This window comes from Heliangelus exortis, chromosome 2 (assembly GCF_036169615.1).
Source record: "Heliangelus exortis chromosome 2, bHelExo1.hap1, whole genome shotgun sequence".
NCBI lineage: Eukaryota > Metazoa > Chordata > Aves > Apodiformes > Trochilidae > Heliangelus > Heliangelus exortis.
This window is the reverse complement of record NC_092423.1, coordinates 29,933,704-29,954,152: the sequence shown is the minus strand read 5'-3', so window position 1 is coordinate 29,954,152 and position 20,449 is coordinate 29,933,704.

Genomic DNA, 20,449 nt, shown 5'->3' with positions numbered 1-20,449 from the left:
CTATCCTGTGTTTCCTATCACTTACTTTTCTGTGGCCTGTTAAAGTTACAGTATTTGTAGGGCTTGCCTATGATTTCTCAGAGAAACAAATGAAACAGACTCAGTGAGTGCTATAATATAAGCTGCCTTGGTATTTTAATAATTGTATCTTTTTAATTTGTTCGTCATTTAGATATGCAAGCAAATGTTCATTTTCTAAATAAGATTCTAATTTATCTGATTTCATGCCTGAAGAAAGTTGTTAGAGGATCAGGTTGTCTTTATTCCTAATTAATTTCAGGTGTTGTTAATTTGATCAGCAGAAATAATAACTGGGCAAGTCAGCTTACCATTTGGAACTGCAAACGGTGACTCAGAAGTACTTTCTTTTATATCAAGTCTAGTTAGCTACTTCTGTCCTGAGCCAGAGGTCTTGATTCTTTTCCATCACTCTCAGGAAAGGTGTTGGTCTTTGCTGTTCCCATCACTCCAAGCAGCTCTATTGATGCTAGGGCTCATAGCTTGCCACAGACTTGGTTGCTTAAAGGAACTTCATCTTTTCCCTTCAGCAGTCTTGGTGATAAGCATTGCAGAACCTCTTACTTGTTCTTAGATGATGTAAGCTCAAAAACATGCCTAAATCTTTAACCTGCATTTTGAACAGTTGCTCTGCAGCAGAGGAAGATAATTCTGGTGACTTGTGCAATGGCCTGTGTGGATCTTGTGTAATGCCCACAAGCTGCAGCAAGGGAAATTCCAATGAAAGACTAAGAATGTTAATTTTTATATGTAAGGGGAGCTCAGATGCTGTGACACGGCCCAGGGAATTGTGGAATCTCTGTCCTTGGACATACCCAGAAACAGACTGAGCAAGGCCTTGAGCAACCTGTGGCTTTATTTGAGGGTGGCCCTGTTCTGAATAGGGATTTCATCTTTTGCAGTATATATTAGTATTTAGTATTTGATTGATTGACTCAGGCTGTCACACACATCTGATGTGGACTATTTGCCTCAAAAAAGCCAAGACATGTGATTCTGATTTTTTTTTTTTTCCCCCCACCAGCACTTTTAACTCTGTGTGTGCATGGAGGGAAAGAAGTAGTTAACTTTTCCAGCCTAGTGTTACAAAGTTAACCAGTCAGATTTTTTTTTTTTTTTTTTTTTTTTTTTTTAACAAATGGGAGCTGCCAGAGCTCTTGCTCAGTTTGTATGTTAATAAATACATTTGTAGCAGATCACTGCTTACTGTCAGGGCCGAGCACCTTTTTTTTTTGTTCTGAAAGTATGAGTTCCAAAGCTAGATTTATTGTATCATCAAACTGTGGCCTCAGAAGAAAAAGCGATTAAACCACATAATTCTTGTAATGACTCTTTGAGAAGGGTTATTACATGACATTTTTTTATGGAGAATATCATCCTGAGGATTTATGCACTGCTGACCCTTGCTATACAACCTGTTATCCCTTTCTGCCATACTGGTAATAAATATCTAGCAACATTTATAGTAAATGAAAAAAAATATGTTAAAAAGGGGTATAACAATGATACCATTATTCTGTTCTGAGCATTCATCGTTTTGTGGCTTCCCCCAGCAAATGTTCATCTTTAATACAGCAATTCTGTGATGGTTGCATCCAGTTTGACCTCTGTTGATTTTTAGTGGGCTTTGGATCCTACAACAAGTGCCTTATAGCAGATAAATGGCACTGAAGGATTTCTTTCTGCTGTGCCACTGACAACTGATTGTCAGCATATGCAAAGGCAGATGCACTGAACCAGGCATCCTCAAAAGAAAATTAAATGTAGACAAGTATTAAAAATATTTATCAGAATGTTTGAATCAGCCAAATAGACTTGGATGCAATCAGCAGTTGACTTCCTTTTTTCAATGAAGTAACTATTGCCTGCACAATAATTTACCTTTTTGTGGCTGCCTGTAGCTTCAGTGTTTCTGTGTATTTCTACTTGAGGGACTACGGTCACTTTTTCTGTAGCAGCCCATTAAATGGAGAGCAGTGTTTCTAATTTTTTTTGTTTCTCATTCGGTCTCTTTTCCAGCCAGACATGGAAAATAAAGTAGTGTGCATGAGCACCCCTGCCAGAGAGGCCTACAGCTATAGTTATCATAAAACAGAGGTTATTTGAGGATGAGTGGTCAGAAAGCTTAACTTGGACTCTATGACTCTGCTTCAGTCAAGTATAAATCATTGCAAGTTTTTGTAACTCTGGTAAAGTTTGAGGAAGTTGAGTCAGCTCTAAGAAATCCTTGCCCCATCATGTGAGACATGTGTCTATGTAGTTATTTTAGTGCTGAGTAAAATGAATATACTCCCCTGCAACCCTTCAGCCTTTCCAAGCTCATGTAACCTCACCAGAGGTGGCACATGCCAAGGAAACCCATACCTAGTATCCTTTACTGAAGAACTGTCCTCAGGATGTGGTAATCAGGGTAAATAGTGTCAAACAAACATGGGAAAAGGATACACGTGCACTGAATCACAGGATCATAGATGGTTTGGGTTGGAAGGGGCATTAAAGACTATCTAGTTCCAACCCCTTTGCATGGACAAGGACACCTGGAGTTAGACCATATTACTCAAAGCTCCATCCAACCTGGCCTTGAACACTTCCAGGGAGGGGATAGCCACAACTTCCCTGTTCCAGTGCCTCATATTGAAGAATTGCTTCCTAATACCTAATTTAAATCCAATCTTGTGCTCACCTTGCACAAACAAGCTTCTGTGCCATGATGGTAGCAAGTGTCTTGATTGTAGTTTAAGTTGTCTTCAGTCAATGGGGGCTGCTGATGCTGACTCAATTGTCTATAGAAGACCTTCTAAGGTCTTCTTTTAAGCTGAACTAGCTGCTCTATCTGGCAAGCATAAATAGCAAGTTACTTCATGCCACCACATTATTCTGAGAATAGAAGCAAATTATTATTGAAGTAGTAGTAGAACTAAGAAAACCCAATTTATTTTTAAAAATTTATTTATCATTTGGTGCACTGCGATTGCATTCTCTGATGTTTAATAAGGTAGGAATTTTGGCTAAAGCTTTTCCTGCTGTTAGTGAATCCTAAATGTCATATTCCAGAGTGAGATTTTCTGATATCTCTACTAGAACTGGACAGCATATATTTAGGGATCATGCTAATGGAGCAGTGTGCCACTGAGGACATTAGTAAGGTCTTTTTGTTGGCTCTTTTAATCAGATTTGCTGAAATATAATGCCTTTGAGTCTTCTGACATTTTGTGTCCTTTACTGTTGTCAAATGTGGTTGCTACTGTCCAATGTGTTAGACAACAGGCTAAGACTAGGCAGAAATCCACACATGCTGTGCATATGCTGTATGCAGAGATGGCCTCTCTTCCCTGAGGAATAAGGGCTACTGAGATAAAAACATTTGAACTTTTTAAAGTAGTGGTACCACAGCAGGTTTTGTGTGGTTCATTTGATAGGTAAAAGCTATTTCTGTGTATCTTTCTGTTACATGATAGTTCCTGGAGTTGGCATGGTATTTAACTAGTTAATACAACACTATCCCTGTGGTTTCTGTGAAACAATGTGTGGTAAGAGTGGGACCTGAAACTCTGGCATCAATGAGCATCTGCAGACAGCTGCTAAACACCAGTCTTGGTCTCACAGGAGGAAACTGGTATATGAAATATGAAAGGTCATTCACAGACCTAACTGATATTCTCTTTTTTTCTTGATTTGTTGTAGAGTTTATACCCCTGAGTATGCTGAGAGATACAAGTTAACCCATTAGGAAGTATTTTACTGGAAGGGTTATTTAAAATATATATCTATATATTTGGAGAGGATATAGTTGCTGGACACCGGTATATGAAGGAAAAAAGGAAAGGCTATGTTTAAGCTTCTGGTGGAAAAAGAGTTTTCTGAGTTTCACAGGCCAGGGATGACACACAATTAAATGAGTTGTTTGTGTAAAAGGTAAACATTTGGGAATGCAAGTCTGCAGCTTTCAATAGAATCATAGAATCATAGAATCATAGAATCATAGAATCCTAGGGGTTGGAAGGGACCTCGAAAGATCATCTAGTCCAACCCCCCCTGCCAGAGCAGGGCCCCCTAGAGTACATCACATAGGAACGTGTCCAGGTGGGTTTTGAATGTCTCCAGTGAAGGAGACTCCACAACCCCCCTGGGCAGCCTGTTCCAGGGCTCCGTCACCCTTACAGTAAAAAAATTTTTTCTGATATTCAACTTGAACCTCCTATGCTCCAATTTACACCCATTACCCCTTGTCCTATCACTGGTCACCACTGAGAAAAGCCTAACTCCATCTCCCTGACACTCACCCCTTACATATTTGAAAACATTGATGAGGTCACCCCTCAGTCTCCTTTTCTCCAAACTAAAGAGACCCAGCTCCCTCAGCCTTTCCTCATAAGGGAGATGTTCCACTCCCTTAATCATCTTAGTAGCTCTGCGCTGGACTCTTTCAAGCACTTCCCTGTCCTTCTTGAACTGAGGGGCCCAGAACTGGACACAATACTCCAGGTGCGGCCTCACCAATGCAGAATAGAGGGGGAGGAGAACCTCTCTTGACCTACTAATACTAGGCTATTGTATTACAGGCATTGTATTGATATTACAGGCAGGCAAAAGGGTAACATCTAATTGTGTGCAGTGTTAGCAATATACTCAAGACAATCTGGGAAGCTGAATTTTATATTGGAAAGATTGCATTAAGATACAGTTGATGAAAACAGGTGTCTGTTTATGGATTTTTACTTTCCATGATGTAGCTATGATTAATTTTTTACTTGTTATTATTAAGGAAGATAGCGAGCCATTTCCAACATGTGGCAGCAAACATTTACTAGTTATATCCACTGTAAAAACATCTGGCCCTTGGTGCAGGAGGTTCAAGGTATGAGTATGTTTGTGCTCTGTATTTGCAATGCGAGTTCATTTACTAGAACCAAGGCAGATGGTGAGCCTGTACTATGGGGAGGGCTCACAGAGGCATTGCTTGAAAAAATAAAAGCTATTATCCAGGTAAGATGTTCCATTGGAGAACTTTTTTCACTCCTACTTCCCAGGCTCATGTGTACCATTTATGATGTTTGCAGCAGAGAGAAAAAACTGCTGCTATGAAATCAAGGAAGATGTAAGGAGAAGAGTGTGTGACTTTTTTTTTTTTTTTTTTTTTTTTATGACTAGCAGTTTTTTATACGTTTACTTGAATTATTGTTGGTTGAGAGCATTTATCCCCTTTTCCAGCAAGTCTTAAGAAAACTAAGTCACTTTTGAAGGTCTGCCATAGACACGGGTGTAACCAATGCACGCTTGTAGAATTTGTGAAGGGAAAGTATGGGGAAAGGCAGCTGTGGAAATGAAAATGTAGTTCCAAGTTTGTTTTTCTCCTTTGACTTGTAAAAAGCTTTCTACTTCACATTCCCTGCAGTGCTTCTGAGAGTTCCCACTCTGGGGTGTCGGTGTTGTCTTATCCTTTTTTAAACCTATCAGCTCCAACTCAGGTTTCCAATATCTGTCGTATCCAGAGACTTTAGAATAGAAATAACTGTGGGTATTTGTAGGGGAAAGTCAGAGAACAGACAAGTCACAGCCAGCCTGCTATCTCGGCTTCACTCCGTACTTTTCTACAGTTAAATTCTCTGTACCCCTTGGGTTTCTGTAGGGGATTTTGAATAGTAGAGAAGATGCTTTTCAGTGGGCTAATAATGTCTTCATGCATATTGGATTGTTGTGCATTTGAAATCTAAGGACTTATGTCATTCTTGTTCTGTACTTGGCTCGGACATGGCCAAGAGAAAGCCTATTAGAAATATGAGTAAAACTCATAAGAGTGAAGAACCCGCTTTGAAGTTATCTGAAGCAACCAAGCTGATACAGAGCCAGAGTGTATTTTAGAAATACTAAAAAAGTCTTCCTCTTACAACCATAGTTTGCTCTATAAAAAGTATTAGCTTGCCCTTTTTCTCAGTGGATCCTTTCCAAGCCACTAAATAAAGTCTTTTTAAAAAGAAAATAATTGAACCTCAAAGCAAAATATTGTGAACAGACTCTACAGTCTCTTAAAGTAGGACGTTAGTGTTCTCAAAAGCCTACTGAAGGGAGGTTAAGCTTGTCAACTGCTACTGGTACTGAGAGCTTTTACCTTGATTCTGTAATGCACGGTAGATACTTCATTTGTACAAACTTCTTATGGAAGCTCTTTCTCTGATTGGTCACCACTAGTGGATCAGTGAAATAGGATGATTTTTGCAGTTATAACAGAGCTTTAGATGTAGTAATACTCCCGCAAAAGAAAGCCTCCTTGTGAACAGCTTATGAATTGAAGGAGCCAGACTGCCTTGTCAGTGCTAACAGCAACATGGTTTGTTCATGTGCCATTCAAGCCTGTCATTGGGCAGGAAATGCAATGTCAGGAAGCATTTTGTAGTACTGCAATAAAAAAATCCAAAGATGAATATCCTTTAAAAATTTTAAACCAAAGCAAAACACCTTTCAAAAATTCAAAGAGAGGAGTTAGAATGTGCCTGGCATGCTCAGAAAACATGCAAGTAAAACTGTAGCTGCATCTGTGGCTTTATTTGTATTTAAATACCAAGCAAAGCTGAAGATGTGCAGCTCTACTCCAGGGACACTCAAATGGTTTTACAGCACAGGTAGCAGTTGTGTAACTGTTGCTGTAATGATAGTGTTTTGTTTCACTCTTGTAGAGAGTTGGGAATATGTTACTGTTGACTATGTTCATAAATATGAGTAAAGTATGAGTCATAAATATGAGTAAAATGTGAGTAAGTATGAGAAATTGGCTTTTGTAGCTTGATTTGACATTTCCTGGAGCCTTTAACATTCAGCAAAGTTTCTATTGCTATTTATTTTATGGTGCATGTCTTGAATATTACAGGAAGTGGGAAGAAATATGAAGTGCTGAAATGGTAGATTGTGCAGAACTACAGGAGATTTTCAGAAACCAGGCTGAATGAAGCCCAAATGTCAAGTTTAACACACAGTGACTTTCAAAGGGGATTCTTTTTAACAAAGACCTTTACAAACATTCAGTGCATGCTTGTTGTGGTGATACCTGGAAAGCCACGAATGGGACAGCATTGTGGTGAGTGCTATGGACACAGAAAGGAAGAAACAATTCTTGTCCTAAAAATTATAACCATCCATTTATACAAGGTGGGTAAGAAGAGGAAGGAAACATCCAGTTTGGGATGACACAGAGATCAGTATTTTCCCTACACCAAATTTAAAGAAAGTACTGTGAAAATGTGACTGAGTAAATAATTTCCCTTATCTTGGTTCAGTATCCAAATAGCAACCCATCTTGCTGCAGAACAGATGCTCTGCTAATGAGACATGGAGGAAAACATGGTTCCTGAATGTCTTGTCACTGCAGTCTGTAAGACTGTACCATTCTTAACCCTGCTTCTGGGGATATCCTGGGGTTATCCCTGACATCCTGGGTCATTTCAAGCTTTGCTTCTCATTTTCTGCCCCATAGGGAAGAAGGAAAGATCTTGGAGTGAAAAATGGTTCGTAAGAAACAAATAGCAACATTTGCTGTGAGTTCTAAGTCTCCTTCATTTCCTATTGCTACAACCATCAAGATTTTTTAAATCTAGGAGATGAAGAAGTAACTAGAATGCATCCTTGAAAAAGGAAAGGATTGGGTCAATGGGCAGCACTGGGAAGGTACTTTTCCACTTTGGAAATGGGCATGGTAAGAGGCTCCATCTGTCAAAGTCAATGGGAAAATTTCATGTGGCTTCCTTGTTGCAACTCCCAAGATGGCAAAGGAAATTGCACTTTAGGGTGGGAGCTCCTTCCTCTTGCTGACCCACTGATAGGGGCAAACCTGATCATAAAAACTGGTGAAGTAAGTACTCAAAATACACACCATGGAGGAAGGGGTGGGGTGGGAGAAAAAGATACAAAAATGCCTTGATGAGGGTTACAAAATAAATATTTTTTTCTTAGCAGAAGTGTTTCAGGTAGAACTGCTGGGTGTGGGGGGGCAGACAGTGAATCAAAAATGTTAGTGAGTTATGAGCAATGGCAGTGCTGCCCTTTCTTTGGCTGATCTCTCCTGTCTTTCCAGTCTGTTGCTGCTTAGAACACAGCAAATCCCACCCCTGTGGAGGCCGCAAGGACAATGGAGAGTTGGTGATCCCTGTGTTTGTCAGTCTTCTGGATTTATAGCATAAACCCTTTCGTATCTGATAGTTTTGGTGCAACCTTGTCTTCCAGTGCTGCTTGAAGCCCAGGCTCAAAGAAACACATGTTTTAAAGAAACTGACTTAAAAAAAGGAGGGAGAGTTTGTCAGTGTTGGTTAGCAAAGCCTGTGGCTGACATGATGTGTATTTCTTGAGTAATGGCAACATCATGTATTGTTTGCAAAGCCAGGAAAAAGGAATAGCTTCCCTTACTCATCTCCACTGTAAAATAACTTTCTTCTCTCTAAGCTGTCTCTACTTTGTCAAGCTCCTATCTGGCCTGGTTGGAGGCTTAGTTTCATGTTTTATGGCTAAATATGGAGCTGTTAGGATGAAGTTATTTGTGCAAATGTTGGATTTCTTTGCTCTACCCTGCTGCGTAAGTACAGTTTGATTAAAAAGGGTGAAGGAAGAAGGGGTGTTTGGGATTTTGTTCACAAGATGGCACTAGCCACTAACCAGTACTCCCTTCCTTTTAACCCTAGCACTAAATTGTTTAAATCTTTCACACAGTGGGAAGATAGAGCTGTTAATGATTAACTATAGACAAGGCAGCTAGAGTCTTAAATGCAGTTAAATCATCTTTTTGTCTACTTAAACAGCTCTTGGATCTCAAAGACAGAAAACAAGTTTTTTTTTAACAGGAAATATAGTTGCATCTCGGAGATACTTGTTATTTAGAGGGACTGTTCCTAGCACAATGTGAAGAATGAAGTGAAATACTATTACTGCTAATGCCAGCTATGATCCTAATTGCCTCTGCCCATGAGGCAATAATTTGTTGCATTGACAGCTACAGTTTGTTTCTTTTTGAGTCCCACTCAACTGTGACCTTGGAAGCTTCAGATAGATATCAAAGTGCAGTGCAATGCCTTAATACAATTATTTTTTACCTCCTCAAAAATATTAGACACATTTCTGTTCATATGAACTGCTCCTCTTTTCTTCCCACTTTTTTTGTGTTATAGATGAGCTGCTCTCCAGTTGAGCAGCCATTCAAGCAGAGCTGTGTAAGATGCATATGGCCAGAGAGGCTGCATCTCTCACATTAATTACTGTGTGAAGTCAGCTGTAGTTCAGTTTGCCATTTGACAGTTCTTCCTACTTTAGTTATCTCCAAGCCCATTTCGCTTCAAGAGAAAGAGGAAGAATAGAATAAATCTACCTTTACATCTTCCTGGTTTTACATCTCACTTTCAACACATCTGCAACTAAACACATCATGGATTTAGTGTAATCCATTGCCAGACGGTGCTAATAACCTACATGTGAAATTGCCTCAATTGCATTTTATGCTACAATAATTTTTTTGGATGTTAAATATTTGAATTAGTGGAAATGCTGATTATCTCAGTGTATAAAGAAATTTGTAAAAAGGCGGCTCTCTCCTTGCCTTTGTTACTCTTTCTCTTCTCTTCATTTTTGGACTGGTTTCTTGCATAAGTGGGTGGGATCTGCCAACCCCAAAATAAGGAGCTCCATGGAAAGGCTTCCTGGAGTGAAACCTCATTGCCAGGCGAAGCACAGAGACTGTATCCTAGATGGTTGCTTCCCAGCAGCTGGGTGATAGGCAGAAATGGAGCAGACTGGAGGCTGTCTTTTTGTGCTTTCCAGGATAGTGGTGAGTGGGACTAACAGGTGTGTTCAGCCTGAGAGATGTGTTGTAAAGGACTCTTTCTCCACAGGCACCCTCCTCAGGAACTGTTCTTCCCTGGCCCCTCTCAAAGCACTATGGCTGTATACTAAGTCAACTTGTGGGCTTTCCTGCTCAGTGCCTTATTTGGTAGCAAGAGCCTGATCCTACAAAATGCTGAATTTTGCCATCAATTTCTACTGACTTTCATGGAGAAACCACAGCATCCCACATGTCTGGGCTTTTAGACTTCTCAAGTAAAGTTTACTTTGATGGGGAACTGCAATAGGGGTTTACAGGCATTAATAGTGCAGTACTGGAGCCTTGCGCATGCTACTACTCTTCCACCAAACTTGTCCTGATTTCTGCTGTGTATAAGTAGCATCTGGACTACTACCACTTCCTCTCTAGATAAGCAGTGGCCAAAAAGAAAATGTGTCACAGGCTGAGAGAACAACAGACCCAGAGATGGTGCCAGCTGAGTGACTATTAGTGAGGTTGGGCAGAACAAGAAGTCTTCCCTTTCTGGTTAACATAGGATGCCAGGGAGCCCCAGAGCCCACTGAGACTGTTACATTTCCCCATTTAAGTCAGGATTGTGTTCAGCCTTGGCATGTCTTTTCAGTAGACACTGAAACAGCAGCAGAGGAGGATGTTGAGCAGTACCCTGGGCTGAGGTGTTTCTGTTGGCAGGTTGGTCTGTGTCACACTGCCTGCGGCTCCAAGGATCCATAGCTAACTCACAAGGGAGAGGGATAAGATTGGATGCTTGAATTCTACAGTGTTTGCAGCAAGGCAGGTGCTCAGAGCCAACAGCCATACAGCCTGCAAGAGGGCATTTGCCCATTGTTCAACAGGTAGGATGATCCTGGTACATACTTACCAAGGCTGTATCTAATACACTGTTAGAGACACCATAAACCCAGTCTTCCCTCTCCCCACCCTTCCAGAATTCTCTAACACCAGGCCCAAGAGTAGAGTAACTTGGACAATTTGTATTGAGAATATGCAGTGCTTTGCTCTGCTCCCAGCCTCTTCCTTTCTTCCATGTATCCAGCATGAAACTGGGAACAAAAGGCATCTGGAGGCTAACAGGGTGCTTTCTCCCTCCTCTCTTCAAAGAAGTTGAATGGAAAGCATGACTGGTTTGTGTTGGAACTAATCGGTGGTCAGAGCTGCCTCTGAGGCTGTGCTGGAGTGTTGTACCCCTGAGAATCCATGGGACAAGCAGTTGGAATTGGGTGCTATGGTGTGCTGTGGCTTACGTTGTGCCAGGCTGAGCCATTAGGGCTTTTCCACTGAATAAAGCAGACTGTGGCCAGGCTTCTTGGCAGTGTATGGCTATTGTATGACAGATGGTACACTGAGTATAATGGACTAAGAAAATACTCTGAGTAGGGAAAATGTCACAGCTAAAAATGTCACCACAGCTGACGTCCTCTGGAAAAGCAGAGGCCAACTGAAAAAGTCTTTCATGCAGACAATGAGTACCAGCAAAAATGAAAATAGTCATGAGATACTTGTTTTCCTCACATTCTGAATCAGTTGATGTCTCTTGGACTGTTGAGGCATGCATGCTTCACCCTGCATATTGGCCAAATAAAGATAAAAGAGGAGTGTGAGGGTTTATTTTTTTTTTAGGTTTGGTTTGGTTTTTTTTTTTTTGCACAGAAATACAGAATGAAAATGCAAATAGAGGCACCGGCTTTTTCCACCAGGGGAGTTAACAGTCTCTGATGAATTACTGTATGCTGACTGGGATCTGAGAGAAACCAATCAGAGAAACATTATTACTAGAGAACACAAAACTGACCATTTATATGATGAGTTAAGTGAAATTTATGAACCCTGAACAACTGTCCAATACCATGAAGGTACTAGAAAATGAAAACTACAGACTAGATGTAAGAAGCTGAAATGCAGAAAGGCATGCCAGAGCTGAAAACTGGGTTCTCAAGAAACAAAATGTGACAATGCAGAGACCCTGGCAAACATTGTGATACAGGACAATGCAGCATTTTAAAGAAACATTCAAGAACACCTGTGGCTTGTATTTTAGTGGCATCAGGCAAGGGAGGAATTAGCAGTAGAAAGTGACAGGCTGGGCTCACCAGCAGATGTGCGTTGCTGAGATTGTATACTGAGACAAGCCAGGTCCAAGTGGTTGCCAACTCTGCTACCCTGCAAGGATGTGGACAAGGGAGAGAAAGCTGGGTTAAACAGCTCTGGAGGAATTTTCAGACACTCTCATGGTCTGTTAAGGATGTGAGAACATGACCAGAGGGACATAGGCTCTGGTTTTCTTTGAGGCTGAAGTTTCTTGGCTGTTTGCTTGTTTTCAGATCTGTGGCTCTCTGTGAGCTTGGGCAGGAGCATAGCCTGGGTGTCAGACTGGGCTGAGAGCTGCTCATATTGCAATCTTCATTTCAGTGCTTGAGGCAGGGGTGGCAGCAGCAGCTGGGGTCAGGCTGTGGCAAGCACAGGAGTAGGTGTGCTGGCTCATATATTTATTCTCCACTTCTCTTTTGAAAGAGGCAGTGGGATGGCTCCAGCCAACAGTCCTCCAGTGAGACCATGTGGCTTTGTGAAGACACCAGTGCCTGGCTGAAAACCATGATTTAGTGGAAAAGCATTGCAGTGTGTTTACTAAATTATCCCAATGTAAAGAATTCTTGCTGTTCTAAGAATATGTAACTCCTGAAAGCTTAAAGTTTATCTCTTGCATAAGGCAACAAATGCAGGTCAGGAGTCCAAATTTCAAAGTTGTGTTTATGTACATTTATCTTAAGTTTTAAAGATTAGTATTGTGAAGAAGTAGTGGATATGGATTAATAACGTTCCAGAGGAGATTTCTCAGCTCTAACTTTGGTGTTCCCCAGCAATGTTCAAGTTCCTAAAGTTTTGATTATTTTTAAGCCATTTATTTACTTTGTAGTTGAATTATCATAAAATTAGGAAACATATTAGCTACACATCTGTTATCAGAGTGGCTTAATCAAAGCCTGATTACAGCAATTTTAAAAATCAGATCTTATAAGTGAAGTCTGTTGTAGTGAGAACCACAAGTCACCAGGTGTCGCCGATAATGAACTGGGAGCTTAGGCCCAGCTGTACCCAATAATTAGGGCCTGCCCCAGCCGGAAATGGGCGGGGCTGAAGGGCAAAATAAAAGGCATGCTCCCAGAAGCAGAGGAAGATGCCTAGAGATGCCTGGGGAGAGAGACGGCGAGAGACCTCCTGAGAAGAACCGTGTCCCCGAGAGAAGGGCTCGCCGCGACAATTGGTGGAGAATGTGGGCAACAACAGCAGCTGTGAACGCTGAGGTATTATAAAGAGCTCTACATGACCACGTTGGTTGCGGGAAGCTCTACAAAGCCTGGCTTAAATGCAGAAGGCGATATAAAGGGCTTCGAATACGCAATCACGTCAGATGGAGCCACTACGATGGTGCGGGACGCTCTATAAAGAGCTCCAAATACGTAACCACGGGAAAAGCTCCACAAGGCCAGGCTTAAATGCTGTAGGCGGCGTGTAGAGCTCGGAGTAGAAGCCCAGCACGGCAAGGTATACAACAGCCCAGAATGGCGAGCCAGGCAGGAGGGAAGCCGAAAAACGGTAAGAAAAACGAGGCTCGAAGGGCGCAGCGAGTTGGCACACGGAATTCAAACCCGAGGAATGCTGAAGCTGAAGCGGAGCTCTGAGTGCGCATCAAGTCAGTGCGGTCCTGAAACGGAGCCTCCCAGGGACACGCGATAGTGCGGTCCTGAAACGGGGCCCTAGGGACACGCGATAAGACTGGTGCGGTGAATGCTCGGAGAAGCCTCTGCATGGCCAGGCATCCCGAGGTGGCGAGTACCAGCGAAAGCTGAGCTGGTGTTCTGAGACCTCATCCTCTGCCGACAACAGAGGCTAAAGAGGCGAAAAAGCCGGTAGGAGCCCGAATTTTCCCTCCATATTTCAATCAAAGGCTAAGAAAATTGTAAAATTAAGGAAATGAAAGGCCGTAATATAAGAATAATTGTAAATTATTGAACGAAAAATAATGAAATGTTAAATTACTGTGAATTAATTGTAAATTATTGAAAAAATGAAATGAAAGGCCGTAATATAAGAATAATATTGTGAATTAATTGTAAATTATTGAAAAAATGAAGTTTATTTTTCAACGAACAACAAAAAGGGGGGAAATGTAGTGAGAACCACAAGTCACCAGGTGTCGCCGATAATGAACTGGGAGCTTAGGCCCAGCTGTGCCCAATAATTAGGGCCTGCCCCAGCTGGAAATGGGCGGGGCTGAAGGGCAAAATAAAAGGCATGCTCCCAGAAGCAGAGGAAGATGCCTAGAGATGCCTGGGGAGAGAGACGGCGAGAGACCTCCTGAGAAGAACCATGTCCCCGAGAGAAGGGCTCGCCGTAACAGTCTGTAGTATCTGTTTTCATCAGGATAAAATGTAGCACTTTTTTTTTTTTTTTTTTTTGAAGAGGAATTGATCTAACTCTGCACATTTGGATACCAATTAGGAACAAATTATCTCTGTAGAAGCACAAAGAAGAGTGGGTGGGAGGATATACATTTTTTTAAAAAGGAATTGAAATAATACCCTTTTTGTGTTAACCATGTGAATCACAAAATGTAAAACTGAGTGTGAGGAAGGTGCACCTGGAAACAAGCCATAAAAAACGAAAGGGTGCTGTACTGCTCTGCTCCAGCAGTGAGGTACAGTTCAGTGTTAATTTCTTATAGGTGAAGGTGTGGTGTGCAGAATCTTTGTACCCATTTATGTTTTTTTGGTAGAGAGTCTGTTTCCTCCCCAAACAGCTGCAGTTACTGTAACCCTGTACAACCCATATCATCAGCTTAAAAGGAACCAAGAATGATGTTGGTGTTTGCCATATGGGTGTATGGTCAGCTGCAGTTTGCATGTCCTGCAGGAGACTTAGGTGTTGGGAGTCTCAGGCATGCTCAGCTGTGTTGCCTTCATCTCCAGCCTTGTGTATAACTGGGGTGAAGGAGAGGCTGCAGCATTATGGTGCAGCTTGGGGTACTTTTTGGAGCCAAAGGACCTTTCGCTAGAAGGTGATTTTCTATCAGTAGCTTCGTACCATGACCCTTCCTCCATCCTGCAGATGAGAGGTGGCCTTGTGCCCTGCCTTGTGATGCTGCCAGTGAAGCCTTGAATGTTGGACTGAAAGAAAGTGTGAAAAGTCTTCACCTTTGTGACCATGGGCTCAGATGGGCATGCAAGCTATGGTGTGTGTGTGTTCCCACAGTGATTGTCCACAGGCATAATCCTGTCCTTGGGGAAACACGGGGCAATTTGAGCTAACTTTTCTGTGGAAGATTGGGTTTTGCCAGCGCAAGGCCTCGGCTGTACTAGGCCTTAAGCAAGAGGCTGTGAGCAAGAGTAGGCCTTGAGCAAGAGTATGTGTGCTAACTGTTAACAAAAGACCGTTGACAAAAGTGCTGATGCGTGCTGACATTAACAAGATGTATCAACTTTGGACCTTGCAAGTAATGGAAAAGCAGGATGCTGTGATTACTGTAGCAGGATAAGCGTGGGACTGGAATTCGCAAAAGGAGGGGTTGACAGTTAACAAGTAACCAATAATGAGCTCAGCTTTTGCAATATGTATTAACTAATTAAATCAGTAACCAATAAGATAGTGACAAGTATGCATATGTTAACGTAATAGATATAAATAACTGTCTGATGCTCTAATAAGATGGGACTTGATTGATCACATTGATCGTGTGTCAGTCCCCTTCTTGCGACAAGTGGCGCCCGAACAGGGACCCCACAGAGAGGGCCCAACCGAACAGGGACCCGACGGAGAGGCTCCTGAACCCCCGGAGAGGACTTCTCGACCTCGCGAAGAAGATCGAGACAGAGACTTCACAGAGAAGGTCTTGGATTTATGCAGCGAGTGGCGTTCTGGAAACTGGCAAGAAGTCCGGCCCGGAATAGCAGTACCGGAGGCTACCCGTTCGCTGATCCGATGAGAGGCAGTTCCTGAGAGGAGTCTGCGAGCCGAAGACGTCGTAAGCCGTTACTGCTCGGAGTGGCTGTGCACACAGGTATTAACACTTATTTTTATCATGGAAAGGCAGACGACGTATGATGTTTTTAAATGCTTTTTAGAAAAGCAGGGAACAAAGTTAAATTGGAAAAAGGAACTGCTTCCATTATTAGAATATGCAGAACAGTTGGGATACTTTAAAGATCCTAATGAAGTATTTGAAAGAGGGGAGTGGAAAAAGTTTGGTCAGGATTTGTGGTTACAGAGGATTGATGACGACAAAGGTGTTAAAAAGTATGAAAAAGTTTGGAAGGCAGTCTCTGATCAATTAGATAAACATTACAATGAACAAAAGGCTGCTCAAGAAGCTCGCACTCGATTGTCTTTACCTGAAGGGACTATACTGATTCAAGCTCAGCCAACTGTGCCATTTGACCCTGGAGGGTCAGATGAAAAGCAAAAATGGGACTGAGAAGCAAAACGAAAAGCGACCGAAAACACCACCAGAATCGTCGGAGGACCCAGAGGGACAGAAGCCGGAGAACACAGGCGAGGAATCTTGGAATGCAGACCCCCCCCTCCTGCCCGCCTGCCACGGCTCCCAAACACTCTGCCACCGCTGCCTTCCTCTCGACCTCCGATGCCTGATTTATCTTCTTGACCACAGTTGCCATCAATTAATCCTCTGCTTCACCTGTCAACACCATCAGTGCCTGCTATAGAGCAACAACCAAGGAAAGAACTGGGACTCGGAGACTAGCAACTCAGGGAACTGCTGAAGAAACTGAAAGAACAGGAGACCAAGGATGAGTATATCCCTGAAAAAACCCTAGTTTTTTGCTCCGGAGAATACCCTAAACAACCCAGGGGCACTAATTCATTTTTATCCCCTGATCCGTTCCCTATCCCTGCTCCTACTTCCCTTAACCCTTTAGCACGCACTGCTGCACCTCTTCTAGATCCAACATGGGGAGGGGAGGGTGGTAGAGGGGATAGTGGGGGGGGGGAAGGTGGAATCAACAATTGCAATTTCATCATAAATGGCAAATGCTGTGTGAAAATGAAGCTGTGATTCCTAGACAGAACACTGATGCATTATACAGAGTGCAAGCACAAATGTTATTTGGTGCTTGTCCTTTTGTATGTGCAGATTTGCAGGCATGGTTTCAAACTGAAGTGTTACAACTTTCACAAGAATTGGCGTATAAAGCTTTGTAAACTGTGCATGATCCTGCACAAGCAACTCCCTCTTTTACAAATATTAAACGAGGGAGCAGAGCCATATCCAAAATTTGTGGATCACTTATATTCAGTGGTAATATCACATCCTGATTTGACGGAAGAGATGAAAACAAATTTTTTTTATATGTCAGCATATGACAATGCTTATGAAAAAAAAAAAACAAAAAAAAACCCAAAAAAAAACCAAAAAAAAAAACAAAAACAAAAAAAAAAAAAAACAAAAAAACCCCCTAAACTAAATGTTCATTAGGACTACTCCCAAAAGTTGCTACAGCAGCCCAATTGTTAGAAGCTTCTGAGCAAATGCTAGAAGCAGATAAAGCTGCTTAAGAACCATATTGCAATGATTCTTATTGCATTATTGCAGTTTTATATGGTTCTCAATATTGATTTATATTGTGGTGCATGGTGCGCTGGTGTTTCATACAGAGATAAAAAAAAAAACAAAAAACCCAAAAAACAAACAAACAAAAAACTTGGTAATTACACTTGGGTTTTGGTTTGGAAGATTGTACCACTTCATTTAACTTTAGGCTAAATTCACCAGATTTTATGAGAATGAGTATGCTTTTTCAGAGGCGGGGAGTGAGAGCTGCTCCTCATACAGAGAGCACCCCCACTCCTGCCTCTGCAGCTGCTTCTCGCCCCCCCTCACACAAGGGCATAGCTCAGATATGGCCAGTGAGCATTGCCAGCTGCTGTTTCTACTCCCACAGACACTGCTGCTGCTCAGAGAATGAGCCCTGCTGCAGACACCATAAAAAAAAAAAAAAAAAAAAAAAAAAAAAGAAATAAAAAAAAAAAGGGGGGGGGGAAGAGTGTGCCTTTGCTGTTTAAAGGCTTGGAACTCTGTCTCTAAACAATTTTATTAGGCCTTTTTGAGCCTCAATTTGGCAACCATGAAGGAAACCAGGACTCCACTGTGCCGTGACCCAGGAGGGGTCTGGGGACGCTTTTGGGTGACGTACAATGGCTTAGACCTGTAGTGGGTATTACTAATGATATGTTAGAACCTTTGAAACCACTACTGAAAGGTACTGATCCTGCTCAACCTGTCACAATTTTAACGGATCAGTATGATACAATTCAACAGATTGCTCAGCATGTTACCTCTCACTGTGTTTCCCGCCAAGATCTTGAATTGCCCATTGATATAACAATATTATATGGTCAACAGCATTTATGTGGTGCTCTTACGCAATCTTTAAAGAAAACGGGGGAGAGTACCAGAGTGTTAGAATGGGTATTTCCGCCATTACAGCCACAAACCACAATACAACAAAAAATTTTAATTTTGGCAGATTTGATAAAGACTTGCAGGCAACGGGTATGTGCTATAAGTGGTTGTGAGCCAGAAGTTATTTATGTGCCTATAGCCAAGAATGATTTAGAATGGTATATGCAACACTGTGATGCCCTTGCTAGCGTCTGCTTGACTAGTGGGGTGTGTATTAAAATAGCGCCTTTAAAAGATAAGGTTTTAACCTGGATGAGTAATCAGAATTGGATTGTGAAACCTAAGATATCTTTAGTTCCAATAGCAGATGCTGTTACAGTGTTTACAGATGCAGGAAAGTGGTCGCAAAGGGCTGTTGCTACCTGGAAGGACAATGGAGATTGGTATTCTTTTTATTTATGGGCGGAAGGTGGTGACTCACTGCAAACTCTAGAATTGCGTGCAGTCACTTGGGCTTTGGAGAATTGGCTGGATAAACCAGTCAATGTTGTGTCAGATTCCTTGTATGTCGTTGGAATAGTTCAGAGGATTGAGGAGTCAATGATAAAGGAAGTGTCAAACAAAAGACTTTGGGAACTGTTATGGGAATTATGGCGTGCCGTTAAGATCTGCAGAATATTGTATAATACATATTAGAAGTCATAAAACTGATCAAGGTTTAGGTGAGGGAAATGCAAGAGCTGACCATTTGGTGTCGCTCTTGGCACCGGTTTCTAGTTTTGCAAAAGCTAGAGAGTCACATGCTCAATTTCATCAAAATGTAAAGGGTTTGGTTAAAGCCTTTGGAATATCATTTGCAGACGCCAAAGCCATTGTACAGGCGTGCCCTATTTGCAGCAATATTAATCAAGGACTTGGCTTGGGCCTGGGTGTGAGCCCAAAAGGTTTAAGCAGTAATGAAATATGGCAAATGGATGTTACCCATATAGCTGAATTTGGTAGACAGAAATATGTGCACGTGACTATTGATACTTATAGTCACATGATGTGGGCAACTGCTCAAACTGGGGAAAAAATGAAAGATGTGAAAAAACACCTGATGGCATGTTTTGCAGTAATGGGTGTTCCAAAAACATTAAAAACAGACAATGGTCCTGCTTATAGCAGCAAGGGAATGCAGCTAGAATGTCAACAGTGGGGAATTACACATATTACAGGAATTCCACACTCTCCAACAGGTCAGGCAGTCGTTGAAAGAGCAAATCAGACCCTGAAAACATATTTGCAGAAGCATAAAGAGGGAACTCCTGTTGAACGGCTAAATATGGTGTTGTTTGTTTTAAATCATTTATGTATTTTTGGTGATGAAACTATTCCACCAATTGTGAAACATCAAAATGGTACCTCTGTTCGATCTGTTAACATGAGAGTCCTATACAAAGATCCACAAACTGGAGAGTGGTTAGGACCAGTAGATGTGCTGTTTATAGGGAGAGGTTATTTTTGTGTATCCACAGGTGATGGTCTGCGTTGGATTCCTAGCAGGTGGATTTGACCAATAGTTGAGCCACCTAAGCAAGATGAATCAAGAGCAACGTGAAGTGCATCGACATAGGCTGTTGTCATGGGTCGGGGAAGATTGTCACCGAGTGCTCCACAAAGTACAGCTCATATTTCAACCTAAGATTGATCATTTACCGAAAGAAATACTTTCCCAAATACCAATATCTTATCGGTCTGGTCCTTTAACTTCTATAAAATTCTATCAGATCTATGAAATATTAAGGAATTTAATTATTAATGGTCCACAAAATTCATCTTGTCTGTATTGTGATAGTGTTCACTGTACTGCATATATTTGCTTTTATTGTGGCATATGTCAAGAAGTCTGCAAGGTCCAACGTCGTAATTTGAGATATTGGATGTGTAATGGTTGTGCTATGTTATTTGACAATTTAAACCCTCTCCGTACATTTACATATTTTGCAGGAGCTACATCTTTTGATCAAGCACTTGAACGTGTTGAGGCACCGGAGCAATTGTACCTAGCCCATCTCCGTTGGTTGTTCGATGGTATTGTAAGGATTGCTGTTCTGTCATTGGAGTCTCACATTATATCTCACAAATGTAAAAGATGGAAGAGAAGAGCCAAGAGAAAATATTAAGTTGTATTTTGTTTT